The sequence below is a fragment of the Oncorhynchus tshawytscha genome, linkage group LG16 (assembly GCF_018296145.1).
Source record: "Oncorhynchus tshawytscha isolate Ot180627B linkage group LG16, Otsh_v2.0, whole genome shotgun sequence".
Taxonomy (NCBI): Eukaryota; Metazoa; Chordata; class Actinopteri; order Salmoniformes; family Salmonidae; genus Oncorhynchus; species Oncorhynchus tshawytscha.
Window position 1 is genome coordinate 28,115,430 of NC_056444.1, and position 16,797 is coordinate 28,132,226.

The 16,797-nt window shown below is 42.2% G+C and overlaps 1 protein-coding gene across 2 annotated transcripts in view; it reads right to left on the reverse strand.

Moving 5' to 3' along the window:
• LOC112253557 (leucine-rich melanocyte differentiation-associated protein) overlaps window positions 1-16,797 on the reverse strand; it is a 427,723-nt gene that overhangs the window by 358,851 nt on the left and 52,075 nt on the right. The gene's annotated exons all lie outside the window — the stretch shown is intronic.

Here is a 16,797-nt window from a genome sequence, read left to right on the forward strand (position 1 = left end):
GCTCATCAACCTAAGCCTAATCGTACAGAGGTACTGGGGGAATTCTGGTCCCCACAAGTATAGTTACACACGTCCACACACACGTACACATACACACCAGTCCACGCACACACATCCACACTTCTACAGACATCATCTCCTATCCCGGGCCCTTAATAAAAGGCCTGTCACATCCATAATGTTATTAATTAACAGTTCTCCAAGGTGAAATTTAATCAATCGCCGGCCTTTGACAGGTTAAGCAAATCACATGCGACGAGCCCTCTACAGTCGACTAACTGTAGCTAACACCCATGTGATCTGAGCCGCCTGTCTCTGAGTGAGCACTCAGTTCACACTCATTATGGTGGCAGAGCCTTCAGAAAATAAAGGGGTGTGAGAGGTTTTAATGCAGATTTAATTTCAAGGAGACATATGGCTGTAGGACTAGAGCGGGTGACAGAGCGGGTGACAGAGCGGGTGACAGGTACTGCCATGACTCCCCTGCATGGGGAATTAGAGGTATTAGAGGTACGAGAGGAATGAGAGTTAGAGGTACAGTGTAGAAAAGGCTCAAATTTGTTGATTCTTTTAGTTAACTGTCAATTTAATTGCAGGCACCTCAGCAATAGAGACGTATAGAGATCATAAAGTATCAGTCCTCATGCTAATAATATAGGCTTTTGGGTAACAAATTCAATTTGTTAAATACCTGAGTTGTTTGTCTTTTAGTTGAGTGCCAGGGAGTAGTAAGTACAAACCTCTCCAGCATAAATCCTTTCTATTTCTATTATCCGAAATGAAGCATGCTGACACTTTAACGCTGCCAGCCAAACTGAAGCATGTTGACGCTTTAATGCTGCCAGCCAAACTGAAGCATGCTGACGCTTTAACGCTGCCAGCCAAACTGAAGCATGTTGACGCTTTAACGCTGCCAGCCAAACTGAAGCATGTTGACGCTTTAACGCTGCCAGCCAAACTGAAGCATGCTGACGCTTTAACGCTGCCAGCCAAACTGAAGCATGCTGACACTTTAACGCTGCCAGCCAAACTGAAGCATGTTGACGCTTTAACGCTGCCAGCCAAACTGAAGCATGTTGACGCTTTAACGCTGCCAGCCAAACTGAAGCATATGCTGACGCTTTAACGCTGCCAGCCAAACTGAAGCATGTTGACGCTTTAATGCTGCCAGCCAAACTGAAGCATGCTGACGCTTTAACGCTGCCAGCCAAACTGAAGCATGCTGACGCTTTAACGCTGCCAGCCAAACTGAAGCATATGCTGACGCTTTAACGCTGCCAGCCAAACTGAAGCATGTTGACGCTTTAATGCTGCCAGCCAAACTGAAGCATGCTGACGCTTTAACGCTGCCAGCCAAACTGAAGCATGCTGACGCTTTAATGCTGCCAGCCAAACTGAAGCATGCTGACACTTTAACGCTGCCAGCCAAACTGAAGCATGCTGACGCTTTAACGCTGCCAGCCAAACTGAAGCATGCTGACGCTTTAATGCTGCCAGCCAAACTGAAGCATGCTGACACTAATGCTGCCAGCCAAACTGAAGCATGCTGACACTAATGCTGCCAGCCAAACTGAAGCATGCTGACGCTTTAACCGGGACACTGCATCAGCTCCTACCTTCACTCACTGCATTTAAAATAGGCAACCTGACATATAATATGAGAGCTATTAGAGATATTGGAGGTAGAGGCATTAGAGGTATGAGAGGTATTGAAGGTATGAGAGTTATGAGAGGTATGAGGGAAATTGGAGGTATTGGAGGTATGAGAGGTATTGGAGGTGTGAGAGGTATTGAAGGTATGAGAGTTATGAGGGAAATTGGAGGGTATTGGAGGTGTGAGAGGTATTGGAGGTATTGGATGTAAGGGGGTATGAGATGTGTGAGAGGTACTGGAGGTATTAGAGGTACTGGAGGTAGAGGTATTGGAGCTATGAGAGGTATTAGAGATAAATGTATTAGAGGTAGAGGTATTAAAGATATGAGAGGTATTGGAGGTATGAGAGTTACGAGATGAGAGGTATTAAAGGAAGAGGTTTGAGCTATTAGAGGAAGAGGTATTAGAGGTATTAGAGGAAGAGGTATTAGAGGAAGAGGTATGAGAGGTATTAGAGGAAGAGTTATTAGAGGAAGGGGTATGAGCGGTATTAGAGGAAGAGGTATGAGAGGTATTAGAGGAAGAGGTATGAGAGGTATTAGAGGAAGAGGTATGAGAGGTATTAGAGGAAGAGGTATGAGAGGTATTAGAGGAAGAAGTATTAGAGGTATTAGAGGAAGATGTATGAGAGGTATTAGAGGAAGATGTATGAGAGGTATTAGAGGAAGAGGTATGAGAGGTATTAGAGGAAGATGTATGAGAGGTATTAGAGGAAGAGGTATGAGAGGTATTAGAGGAAGAGGTATTAGAGGTATTAGAGGAAGAGGTATTAGAGGTATTAGAGGAAGGGGTATTAGAGGAAGGGGTATTAGAGGAAGAGGTATGAGAGGTATTAGAGGAAGAGGTATGAGAAGTATTAGAGGAAGAGGTATGAGAGGTATTAGAGGAAGAGGTATGAGAGGTATTAGAGGAAGAGGTATGAGAGGTATTAGAGGAAGAGGTATGAGAGGTATTAGAGGAAGAGGTATTAGAGGTATTAGAGGAAGAGGTATTAGAGGTAGAGGTATCAGAGGTAGAGGTATGACATGTATTGCCGGTATGAGAAGTATTAGACGTATGAAAGGTATTAGAGTTACTAGAAGAGGTATGAGAGGTAGAGGTATCAGAGGTAGACGTATCAGAGGTAGAGATATCAGAGGTAGAGGTATCAGAGGTTTGGTATGACATGTATTGGAGGTCATACCAAACCTCCAGAGGTATTAGACGTAGGAGAGGTGTAACTAGAAGAGGTATGAGAGGTATTAAAGGAAGAGGTATGAGAGGTATTAGATGTATGAGAGGTATTAGATGTATGAGGGGTATTAGTTATGAGGGGTATTAGAGGTATGAGGGGTATTAGAGGTATGAGGGGTATTAGAGGTATGAGAGGGATGTGAGGTATGAGAGGAATTAGGGGAAGAGGTATGAGAGGTATGTGAGGTATTCAAGGTATTAGAAGTAGAGGTATGAGAGGTACTGGAGGCAGGTGTTTTAGAGTAATTAGAGGTATGAGAGGTAGATGTATTAGAGGTAGAGGCATTCAAGATATTGAATGTATGAGAGGTAGTGGAGATATGAGAGGTATTAGAGGTATGAGAGGTATTGGAGGTAGATGTATTCAGGGTAGAGGTATTAAAGATATTGGAGGAATGAGAGGTATTAGAGGTTTTAGAGATATGTGAGGTATGAGAGGTAGAAGTATTAGAGGTATGAGAGGTATGAAATGTATATGAGGTATTGGAAGTATTAGAAGTAGATGTATTAAAGATATAGATGTATTGGAAGTAGAGGTTTTAGTGGTATTAAAGATGGAGGTATTAGAGGTATGATAGGTATTGGAGGCAGGTGTATTAGAGGTATGAGAGGTATTGGAGGTAGAGGTATTAAATATACTGGAGGTTTGAGAGATTTTAGAGGTATGAGAGGTATTAGAGATATTAGAGTTAGAAAAATGAGAGGTATTGGAGGCAGAGGTATTAGAAGTAAGAGGTATGAGATGTATGAGAGGTGTGAGAGGTAGATGTATTAAAGGTAAGAGGTATGAGAGGTATTGGAGGTATTGTAGGTTTTTGAGGTAGATGTATTAGAGGTAGAGGTATTAAAGACATTGGAGGTATGAGAGGTAGGGGTATTGGAGGTATTAGAGATATTGGAGAAGGAGGTATCAGAGGTATGAGAGGTATTGGAGGCAGATATATTAGAGGTAGAGGTATTAGAGGTATGAGAGGTATGGGAGGATTTGGAGCCATGTGTATTAGATGTATTAGAGGTAAGAGGTATTAGAGGTAGAGGTATGAGAGGTAAAGATATTAGAGGTATGAGAGGCAAATCAAATCAAATTTTATTTGTCACATACACACGGTTAGCAGATGTTAATGTGAGTGTAGCGAAATGCTTGTATTAGAGGTATGAGAGGAATGAGAGGCAATAGAGGTAGAGGTATGATAGGTATAGGTATCAAATATATTGGAGGTATGAGAGGTAGAGGTATGAGAGGTATTAGAGCTATTGGAGATATGAGAAGTATGAGATGTATGAGAGGTAGAGGTATGAGGTGTTTGAGATGTATTAGAGGTATTGGAGGTAGAGGTATGAGAGGTGCGATCGGTAGAGATATTAAAGGTAGAGGAATGAGATATTAGAGGTATGAGAGGTATTGGAGGCAGAGGGATTAGATGTATGAGGGGTATTAGAGGTATGAGAGGTTTGAAAGGTATGAGAGGTATTGGAGGATTGAAAGGTATGAAAGGTATGATAGGTATTGGAGGATTGAAAGGTATGATAGGTATTGGAGGATTGAAAGGTATGAGAGGTATTGGAGGGTTGAAAGGTATTGGAGGGTTGAAAGGTATGATAGGTATGATAGGTATTGGAGGTTTGAAAGGTATGAAAGGTATTGGAGGTTTGAAAGGTATCGGAGGTTTGAAAGGTATGAGAGCTATTGGAGGTTTGAAAGGTATGAGAGCTATTGGAGGTATTACAGTTATTAGAGGTATGCTAGGAGACTATGAGATCATGACAGCAGCCCTGGATTAACAGGGGGAGAAGGCTATTATGTCCAGTGGAACATTGTGTAGTAGTAATGTGTTATACATTAGACAGAATGACACACTGAATATGTTATATAGAATAAAAATGCTTTATTTTATAAAACCCATGGTAACAGTCACATGATTTGATTTGTAATGAATTGTTCAAATACCTGGAAAGGTGATGTAGATTATAGATTATAGTTTACCCCCCCCCAAAAAAAAATCAAAACTTATTGACTATTTCACATGATCATTTAGTCAGTTCTAAAGAGGGAAAAACATAATTCAATAATTATCATTGTGGGTCAAAGGTCAGAGTTTAATCATGGCACTTTAATCACTATAGCAAAGGCCAATTTTTAATAGAAGACCCCCCACCACACACAGTGGTACTGTGTGTGTGTTCACGTCTAACTACCCCTAAGTCTCTCCCAATACCAGAGAACCAATGCTTTTTTCATGTAGTCGTAAAAGCACAGTCAGTGGCACCGCTAACGGCTAAGGGCGTCCCACGCTAATTGACCAGGGTCCTTAATGCAAGACAGAAAAACAAGAGGAAGAGGAGCGACACCACAAATCTGTCTCCTCAGGCTTTTCTCCCTAATGCAGCCATACATCCAACCGCCACTGACGTCCCCACTGACGTCCCCATCGACGTCCCCACCATCAGATGTTTTCATTTCACTCATATCAGTTTTATTGGAATTCCTGACATCTGCATGATTCAGTAATATTCACTCTCCTTAAAGTCATTTTTGCAATTTTGGAGTGGATGGGGGCTCTATACTACAGATCAAATCCCTCGCTCCCATGGGGAATGACCAGGGAGTTAGGAGTGGGATACCAGGGGAAGGCCCTGGCTGATAGATTGTGGTGGTTATCCAGTAACGGAGACAAACAGCTTCATCCAGGATAAATCGTTGGGTGCTCAGAGAGATGGTTTTATACAGAAGATGTAAATTGTGTTGTCAGAATCAGTCATCTTCCAGATGTGGGAGTTTAATAACAGGAGCCACTTAGTGGGAAATCCTGGGGGAGGAGTAAAGGAGAGAAACGCTGTTATCTTTACCATGCAAATCCTGGGGGAGGAGTTGAGAGCAGCTAGGTATCTCAGCTCCACTCCATGAGCATCCCAAATGGCACCCTGTCGCCTTTCTAGTGCACTGTATGCAGAATAGGGTGCTATTTGGGACGTATCCTGACCATAAGAACCAAAACGCTCCAACCAGCACTAACACTCCAACAAATAAACCTGCTGAATAAGGTGTTAGGGATTTATTAAGATGAAAACTACATGAAACTAAATGTGCATAGGCTACAGCTACAGAAAGGATTCAACATCTCACTCCCATCGGCTGTAAAATAAATAACATTCTGATATGATACACTGCATGCACAGATTGGTGTAGAAGCTAAAATCAGGAAGTTTAAACATGATAAACAGGGTGTAAGAAAGGATATTCATAATCGTACAAATGAAGAGAGATACATGATGAAGAAAAGGTCATACACACCTTGATGTTATTTCAATTATTGGTTCAAATTAAGTATATACACACTTGAATCTATCCCATTATAGTAGACCAGAGGAGTACATGAAATATCCCTGGTGTTCTGAACTGTAAATCAGTACAGTTCCGTATGGAAAAATGTCCGCTGGTCTGCAATAATAGCCTGAAATCATTTAATTGTGTATGTATGATGTATTTATGTGTTCACGGTTAGCCATGTGTGCGTCTGCTTGCATGTGTGTATGTCTGCATGCATGCGTGCTTGTGTGAGGTGAGTGGGACTAGAGACTGTTGAGGCTTTAGCATGAGTGTCAGGCCTAGTTTGGGGCTAGCAGGACAGGACGTCAGGCGAGCGAGTCAGGAGAGGGGACAGGGACCCCATTGGCCATACAGCTAAAGTATATCACTACTGGAGGCAAAATTCAGACTATTGCACTCCAGTCTAGCTTACTCCAGTCCAGTTATAGGATCCAGTCCAGTCTAGTCCAGTTATAGGATCCAGTCCAGTCTAGTCATAGGATCCAGCCATTCTGGGTTCATTTGATGTTTTTTCTTGATAAGAATAGTTCTATCCATCTTCCACCATTTGATATGTAAACAAATTAGTACAGTCATCTTCACAAATACAAATATCTGTCTGTAACAAGACTACCCACACCGTATTCTAACAAACACACAGCTATATTCAATTCTATAGCTGGTGTAAAATATCCACCAAGACACAGAGGGAAAGTATCAGTAAAAATCTATATCAATGATCAATTGCACCTTAAAGCCACTCAATAACCCACCACCACCACCCACTATAATTCCCTCTTCTTAGCAGTGAGTGACGAATCACCAGTTTCATCAGCTAATATCCAATGGCTGTCTCTCCTCTAGAGAGAAACCACAGCCCAGATTTCCTGTGTGGGGGATACGGGAGACAATAGAAGATAGGCCAGGGTAGAGGTGTGTGTGTGTGTGTGTGTGTGTGTAAGGTAGACAGGACAGGGCTGCAGTGAGAAAAGCTAATGGCTATGATTAATGACTGAGGGCCAGAGGAGCGCAGGGACACAGACGCTACATACATCATCCTCTCTCTCCCATCAGGAAAGGCACTTCCCAAGACCCGCTCTCTCTCTGGTAGAAAGAAAGAAAGAAAGAAAGAGAGAAAGAAAGAAAGAGAGAAAGAAAGAAAGAAAGAAAGAAAGAAAGAAAGAAAAGGTATAGCAATTAAGAAAGGAAGAAAGAAAGAAAGGTGGAAATAAAGACATAGAAAGGAAGAAAGACAGGTAGAAAGGTAGAAAGGAAGAAAGGTACAACGAAAGGTAGAAAGAAGTAAAGGTTGAAAGAAAGGTATAAATTGAGAAAGGTCGAAAGAAAGGTATAAATTGAGAAAGGTCGAAAGAAAGAAAGGTTTAGAAAGAAAGGTAGAAATAAAGACAAAGGAAGAAAGAAAGGAAGAGAGAAAGAAAGGTAGAAAGAAAGGTAGAAGAAAGGAAGAAAGGTAGAAAGAAAGGCAGAAAGGTAGAAAAAATGTAGAAAGAAAGGTAGAAAGAAAGGTGGAAAGAAATAAAAGGCATAAATTGAGAAAGGTAGAAAGAAAAGTAGAAAGGAAGGTGGAAGGGTAGAAACAAAGGAAGAAAGAATGGTGTACTGGTAGAAAGTAGAAAGGTAGAAGGGTAGAAAGGTAGAAAGAAAGGTAGAAAGAAATGTGGAAAGGTAGAAAGAAAGGTATAATGTCAGAAAGGTTGAAAGAAGGGTACAAATTGAAAAAAGTAGAAAGAAAGGTAGAAAGAAAGGGTAGAAACAAAGAAAGGAAGGTAGAAATGAAAGGTAGAAATGAAGAAAGAAAGGTAGAACAGTAGAAATGTCAAAAGAAAGATAGAAAGGTAGGTAATAAAGGTAGAAAGAAAGGTAGAAAGATAAAAAGGAAGAAAGAATGGTATGATGGTAGAAATGTAGAAGGTAGAAAGGTAGAAAGAAAGGTATAAAGACATGTAGAAAGGTAGAAGGAAGGGAAGGAAAGGTATAATGGCAGAAAGGTTGAAAGAAAGAAAAGTATACATTGAGAAAGGTAGAAAGGAAGAAAGAAATGTATAATGGTCGAAAGATGGAAAGAAATACAGGTATAAATTGAGGAAGGTAGAATGGAAGAAAAAAAGAAACGTAGAAATGAAAAAAGAAAAGGTAGAAACAAAGGTAGAAAGGTAGAAAGAAAGGAAGAAAGGAAGAAGTGGAAAAAATGTAGAAATAACGGTAGACAGAAAGGTAGAAAGAAAAGTAGAATGGAAGGTAAAAAAAAGGAAGAAAGAACTATATAATGGTAGTAAAGTAGAAAGGTAGATGGGTAGAAAGGTAGAAAGAAAGAAAAAGTAAAAATTGAGAAAGGTAGAAAGACCGAAAGAAAGGTAGAAAGTAGAAATAAAGAAAGGTAGAAAGCTATAAAAGAAGGCAGTAAAAAGAAAGGTAGAGAGGTACAATGGTAGAATGGTAGAAAGGTAGAAATGTAGAAAGGAAGATAGAATGGAAGAAATGTAGAAGGTAGAAATGCAGGTAGAAAGACATGTAGAAATAAAGGAAGAACGAAATGTATAATAGTAGAAAGGTAGAAAGAAAGAAATACATTGAGAAAGGTAGAAAGGTAGAAAGAAACGTGGAAAGAAAGGTATACATTGAGAAAGGTAGAAAGAAACGTGGAAAGAAAGGTATACATTGAGAAAGGTAGAAAGGTAGAAAGAAACGTGGAAAGAAAGGTATACATTGAGAAAAGTAGAAAGGTAGAAAGAAACGTGGAAAGAAAGGTATACATTGAGAAAAGTAGAAAGGTAGAAAGAAACGTGGAAAGAAAGGTATACATTGAGAAAAGTAGAAAGGTAGAAAGAAACGTGGAAAGAAAGGTATACATTGAGAAAGGTAGAAAGGTAGAAAGAAACGTGGAAAGAAAGGTATACATTGAGAAAGGTAGAAAGAAACGTGGAAAGAAAGGTATACATTGAGAAAGGTAGAAAGAAACGTGGAAAGAAAGGTATACATTGAGAAAAGTAGAAAGGTAGAAAGAAACGTGGAAAGAAAGGTATACATTGAGAAAAGTAGAAAGGTAGAAAGAAACGTGGAAAGAAAGGTATACATTGAGAAAAGTAGAAAGGTAGAAAGAAACGTGGAAAGAAAGGTATACATTGAGAAAGGTAGAAAGGTAGAAAGAAATAAACATAGAAAGAAGAAAGAAGGGTAGAAACAAAGAAAGGAAGGTAGAATGGAGGAAGAGAGTTAGAAATGAAGAAAGGTAGAAAGAAATGAAGAAAGGTAGAAAGAAATGAAGAAAGAACGGTAGAAAGGTAGAAACAAATGTAGAAAGATAGCAAGGAAGAAAGGAAGAAAGGTATAATGGTAGATAAGAAGATATGTAAAAATAAAGAAATGTAGAAAGGTAGAAAGAGAGAAAGGTTTACATTGAGAAAGGTAGAAAGAAAGGAAGAAATGTTTTCTAAATGTAGAAAGGTAGAAAGAAAGGTATGAATTGATAAAGGTAGAAAGAAAGGAAGAAGTATAGAAAAAGATAAAGAAATGTAGAAAGGTACAAAATTAGAAAGGTGGAAAGGTAGAAAGAAAGGTAGAAAGAAAGGAAGAAAGAAAGGAAGAAGTATAGAAAAAGAAATGTAGAAAGGTACAAAATTAGAAAGGTGGAAAGGTAGAAAGAAAGGTAGAAAGAAAGGTAGAAAGAAAGGAAGAAGTATAGAAAAAGATAAAGAAATGTAGAAAGGTACAAAATTAGAAAGGTGGAAAGGTAGAAAGAAAGGTAGAAAGAAAGAACGGCAGAAAGGTAGACATGTAGAAAGGTAGGTAGAAAGAAAGAGCGAGAGGGAGAGAGAAAGAAAGAGAAAAGTTAGAAGCCTTATCTGCTCCCTCTCCAGTCCTTTACACAGAGGAATTGCGTCTCTTTCTTCTGGTAGGGGAAATAAGTGACAGAGGTGATAAGGTGAACAAGAAAATGGCGTGTAAAATAGCTGGGAGATATTCTGAGAGAGAAGAGGCGAGGGGGAGTAGAGAGAGAACTCTGTGAAGCTCCCTGATTCCAGGCAACTTGACTCTGTTCGCATGCTGAAGCCATATTTCCAAGGTCTTATCAGCCATATGGCTCACCCTGTTAACATGATTTATTAGGTGAGGAAAAGTGCACTGATAAGTTTTACAGGCATTTCCCTGCAAAGGCAACCCACGGTGTCAATAACTAAACTCAGGCCACCTTTAATGAATACTTTTGGTACTGAAGGGGTAACATTTATTTATGAGTCACTATAATATTACACTGTGTAAAAAATATCTCCCCTTCTCACGCACCAGGCAGACAAATAACAAGGTCTGATTCGGAACAGAGGTGGGAGGGAGCACCAGATCATATCCATTATGTCAGGGACTCCACACACACACACACACACACACTTCCCTTCCCTTTAACACGACACTGGTGTATTTGTGCTTAATTGAAGCATTCAGCTGTTTAAAATGTACAACTAACACAAAGCCAGTGTGGGTTTATTTATGACCAATTACAGCCAGCGTTGTTAGGGAGTGAAGGAGGCCCATTATCTCTCCCAGATCCCTTTGATTCTAATTAGTTGGTGTGTTCATGTTTTGGGTTTACATGCCTGATTTAACAGGAAGGAGGCTGCTAATTAATTCACCATTAAAAACTGCACATGCTAGTTACCCAAAAACAGAACAAACAAAGCTTGAGAAGAAACAGGGAGTAAAAACATGTCAGAACACTCGAACACACTCCTGCTACTTTGTATTGGTGTCTGCCGTCAGCCCTGGATGGTTTTATAAGTGCAGAAAGAAGTACGAAAATAAAACATCCATGAAGTTAAGGCATTTTGTTTTAAAAAATGTCTATCAGCACATTGTGTTTTTAAGCCAATAAAACACCTACTATGGTAATCACGCTGTCTTTGATTTAATAGGTCTGTTTTGAAACCGCCCTCTTGGGGTTTGGCAACATAAAGGAAGAAAGTAACCTTTATTTAAGGATAAACAGAACAGGCACTAACAGTTCACTACAACAGCAAGATGTTCTTGTGCTAGCGTATCTGGAACGATAACTCACTCATGACAATAGCCAAGCTAATACAATGTGTTACGTTTAAGAAACATGACTTATTTTACATGGGAGAGAGATCTTAAATAAAAGCAGATTCTCAATTTTGGTAATAAAATTCTCGAATATTAAAAAACTATGCTGACAACAACAAAACATCTAAATGTCAAGACCTTAAAAAGCTGTAAGACATTCCTCATATCCAAACAGCTTTCATAAAAAGTGCAAATAAGTTCCAAAACAATTAACAAATCATTTGCAAGTGAATGGGATCTGAGGAACACCATAGAATAGGTTAAACCAAAGCCGGCTCTTTGAAGCCCTAACATGTCCTGTTCAACCAGGAAAAGCCATGTTGAGGTCAGTCGAGACAAAAGGGTTGGTTCAAAGAAACCATGTCAATGAGTGGCAGGATTCAATGAGGTCACCAAGCGAACACTTCTCTTAGAAGAATACACACACACACACACTACACACACACACGCTACTCTAAAAGTGAGACTCCAATCCACAATTTCCACACTTGTATGTGTAGCCAATTGTATACATTTCATACACGACAGATGAAAACACCGTTCAACGCAGGCAACTTTATTTATCAAGTTTGCTATGATTGTGTGTTCATGTTAATATTCTATAGTAGCCAACATCGTTGTCCTTTTTCAACCCATTGCCCTGGATGTGTTCTACAGGCCGTAATGGGCCCTCCAATGCCCACAGTCATGTTCTGGACAGCTGCGCTTTTCCAAGACAAACTCAGCCCAGCAGACTAGCTCCTCCTCTCTCTGCAGACCAAAGGATAAGCAGTACACACACACACAGAGACGCCACAGTTGCCATCTGCTAACAGACATAGGGAAATGTTTGATGAATATTTCACCTCTTGGTTCTGGCTGTTGCTCAAGTGTCACCTTCCCCACTCTGTCCCCTGTACCTCTACCAGGGGTCCCTCTGTCAGGTGGGGAAGAGGAATCAGTTAGTCACATACACACACTAATTACAGTGCAGCCAGCCCAGTGTGGGTGTGTGTATGCGTGTGTGCAGCAGGGAAATTTGGAAATTGGCCAGAGTGGAGGTATTTGAGAGTTATGTGAAGAAATGGAGGCCTCGTCCTTAAATTAGTGAGATCTCAAACAGAATTCACATAACACACCCCTCATTCACATAACACACCCCTCATTCACATAACACACCCCTCATTCACATCACACACCCCTCATTCACATCACACACCCTCATTCACATAACACACCCTCATTCACATAACACACCCCTCATTCACATAACACACCCCTCATTCACATAACACACCCTCATTCACATAACACACCCCTCATTCACATAACACACCCTCATTCACATAACACACCCTCATTCACATAACACACCCCTCATTCACATCACACACCCCTCATTCACATCACACACCCCTCATTCACATAACACACCCTCATTCACATAACACACCCTCATTCACATAACACACCCCTCATTCACATAACACACCCTCATTCACATAACACACCCTCATTCACATAACACACCCTCATTCACATAACACACCCTCATTCACATCACACACCCTCATTCACATCACACACCCTCATTCACATCACACACCCTCATTCACATCACACACCCCCCTCATTCACATAACACACCCCTCATTCACATAACACACCCCTCATTCACATAACACACCCTCATTCACATAACACACCCTCATTCACATAACACACCCCTCATTCACATCACACACCCCTCATTCACATCACACACCCTCATTCACATCACACACCCTCATTCACATAACACACCCCTCATTCACATAACACACCCTCATTCACATAACACACCCTCATTCACATAACACACCCCTCATTCACATAACACACCCTCATTCACATAACACACCCCTCATTCACATAACACACCCCCTCATTCACATAACACACCCCTCATTCACATAACACACCCCTCATTCACATAACACACCCCTCATTCACATAACACACCCCTCATTCACATAACACACCCCTCATTCACATAACACACCCCTCATTCACATAACACACCCTCATTCACATAACACACCCCTCATTCACATAACACACCCCTCATTCACATAACACACCCCTCATTCACATAACACACCCTCATTCACATAACACACCCTCATTCACATAACACACCCCTCATTCACATAACACACCCTCATTCACATAACACACCCTCATTCACATAACACACCCCTCATTCACATAACACACCCTCATTCACATAACACACCCCTCATTCACATCACACACCCCTCATTCACATCACACACCCCTCATTCACATAACACACCCCTCATTCACATAACACACCCTCATTCACATAACACACCCCTCATTCACATAACACACCCTCATTCACATAACACACCCCTCATTCACATAACACACCCCTCATTCACATAACACACCCCTCATTCACATAACACACCCCTCATTCACGTCACACACCCCTCATTCACGTCACACACCCAACATTCACGTCACACACCCAACATTCACGTCACACACCCAACATTCACATCACACACACCCCTCATTCACGTCACACACCCAACATTCACATCACACACACCCTCATTCACGTCACACACCCAACATTCACATCACACACACCCCTCATTCACGTCACACACCCAACATTCACATCACACACACCCCTCATTCACGTCACACACCCAACATTCACATCACACACACCCCTCATTAACATACTCAGCCTTTCCGGCTTGATAGCGCACGCACACACACAGTAGATTTTATCATACCATATTTCAGCTAAATCTAGAATGCCATATCACTAGGTAGACTTTGTCCCATACCTCAATCCAGAGATTAGCGAACCAACAGGGTAGTAATCTGATATCCTGGTTCATTCCCTGTACTCCTGACATATGTGAATATGACACACACTGATTGCATCATAACAATTCTTGGATCTGAGAAATACCACAATATTTGTGTCATCCCCCATAAGTGTGTACACCACTGCATCACACAGCTTCTCTATCAGCCGCTGTCTCTGTTTCGACTCACACACACTGGCTGCAGCACCTGTCCCTGTCCTGCCCTCATAAAGGATGAAGATACTAGAGAGAAGAGGGAGCAGCGCTGTGTTTCACACTGCGTCCTCTGAGTGAGACGACACATCATGCCAATCACCAGCCCAGCACGCCTGCCTGCCTGTCACACACACACACACACACACACACGGTGACAGAGGCAGTGACAAGACCGAAGGGAGGCCTCTATAGCATGCATGGCCCCCACTGAAAAACACACAGTAACATAACGACCCAGGACGATCTGTTAACTCATCCCATTCACTCACTGCATGTCAGAGTCATCTCCAGCCACCTGAGACATGCTACAAGAACATACAAAAAACACAACCTCATCATTCATTTTCCTCAGAGAGATTACACATTCCCGGCCATTTTAGAGACAACGAGACAACAGCGTCTACAGATTGAGGGATCGGCACGGTGGTGCGGTGGTCGCTACAAGGCTCGGCGTGGCGTTTTGGGCACGCTGTTGCTCAACATCAAGAGAAATCGATGGCAGCTCCGCGGGGGCAGAGAGGCCCTCAGAATGAGAGGAGGATAGAGAGGAGCTTTCTTTCTCTCTCTGGGTCTGTTTGAACTCATTTTCTTTGAGGGCGGTTGGCCCCTCTGCTCAGCCCCTCAGGCAGCTCTCTCACAGCAGGCCCTGACAGCTTGACACATTGACAGCTGCCTCTGAATGACAACTGATTTGTACAAATTTCAAGCCTTATAAAATGACCTGTCACAACAACGGCATAACAGAGCTCAGACCCAGCAGGTAATTCAGAAGAAGGGGGGAGGCTTCCTCCTACTACTACTACTGACATCCTTGACAGAGAGGGAGCTAGAGAGAGAGAGGAGGAGGGGGTAAGGGAGGAAAGGGACAGAGTCAGGGAGGGAGAGAGAGAGAATCCATGGTTCCTCCTGCCAAAAAAAACATCTCCATCCAGCCAGTCATCACCTACTTTTCCTCCGGTCAACTTTGAATAAGAACCAGAGGGCCTATTCTCATGGCCATGGGTATCCAAACGTCTCATTTCAAGATTAGACAGAGCGGATTGAGAATAGGGCGAAATGGGGCTGAATCACGCAATTTTGTTTAACACCGACATTAATGTGGCGTAGCCACCTGCTACTGGCAGGATTATCACTGTGGTGGTTTGCCTCTCCTCTCCTCCCAGAGCCCTGACTGGGTAAATGAGCGAGGCCTTTTTACGCTATTTAAACAATTTCCCAGTGTGCACCACTGTGCCGCCCCCCCACTAGCTTTCATCTGCTGCTAATGGAAGTCTGGCAGGCAGGAGAGGCAGGCAGGCAGTAAGGCAGACAGGCAGGAAGGAAGGAGAGGCAGGCAGGAAGGTAGGCAGACAGTAAGTCAGGTAGACAGGCAGGAAGACAGGCCGGAAGGCCGACAGGCAGGCAGCTAGGCGAGGAGTCATTAGCAGTAAATCCTTCCCAGAGCTATATTTTAGGAGCGACATAAACTATGAGAGAGAAGGGGGGGAACAGAAATCGATTGGAGTGACAAACAAAAAAATAGCTTAATAATTCTAAATGACTTGTCTTTCTGGGTCAGTTGGATGAAGGCTTGTTTGTCTTTGCCAGTCAGTGCATCTGCCACTGAGGATCCTTGTAAATCAAATCAAATTGTATTTGTCACAAGGCTATATACAGGGGTATCAGTACAGAGTCAATGTGCGGGGGTACACGTTAGTCGAACTGTAGAACGTTTTGAGAATCTGGGGACCCCATGCCAAGTCTTTTCAGAGTCCTGAGGGGGAAAAGGTTTTGTCCTGCACTCTTCACGACTGTCTTGGTGTGTTTGGACCATGAAGTAGAAAACATTGATCAAGCTAGCTACAGGGAAACATTGTACAACATCAATGCATTTTCAGACCCCTAATTTCTCTGGCTTTATCTGTACAGTAGCAGAGTACCTACTACTGGCCTAGCTCTGTCCCAAACCACTTCTATTGGCAAGTAGGCAAAACCTTTCTCCTAATCCCCTATTGGCGAGTACCCACCCCTGTACTAAAGGAGCCCTTCCGCACCCTAACCCCTCAAAGGGCTCTGTCACCGTGCAGCCCCATGCCCCACCGGTCCTGCTGTTTCATTAAGACTCAGTCCCACTGCTTTATCCCTGGCTGTACAGGACCCCGGCTGGGACAAAAAGCCCAGGAGGGATTATCACTGCCCCTCCTACGCAGCCAGTCCATCTGTCACTGAGATCAAAGGCACAGCTCAGCACAAGACGGGGCCATTTAGGGCTGGTGTCCCTCCCTCCCCTCCTTGCTATTGTAATGCCAGGAGGAGGGAGAGAATCAACCCTCACCTATTCAACGAGGAGGACTGAGGTATTGTTGGGCTGCCATGTTTATAAAGTCACTGTCATATACCACTCAACGAGCTGCATTGAATCGGGAATGGGCTAAATCATGATG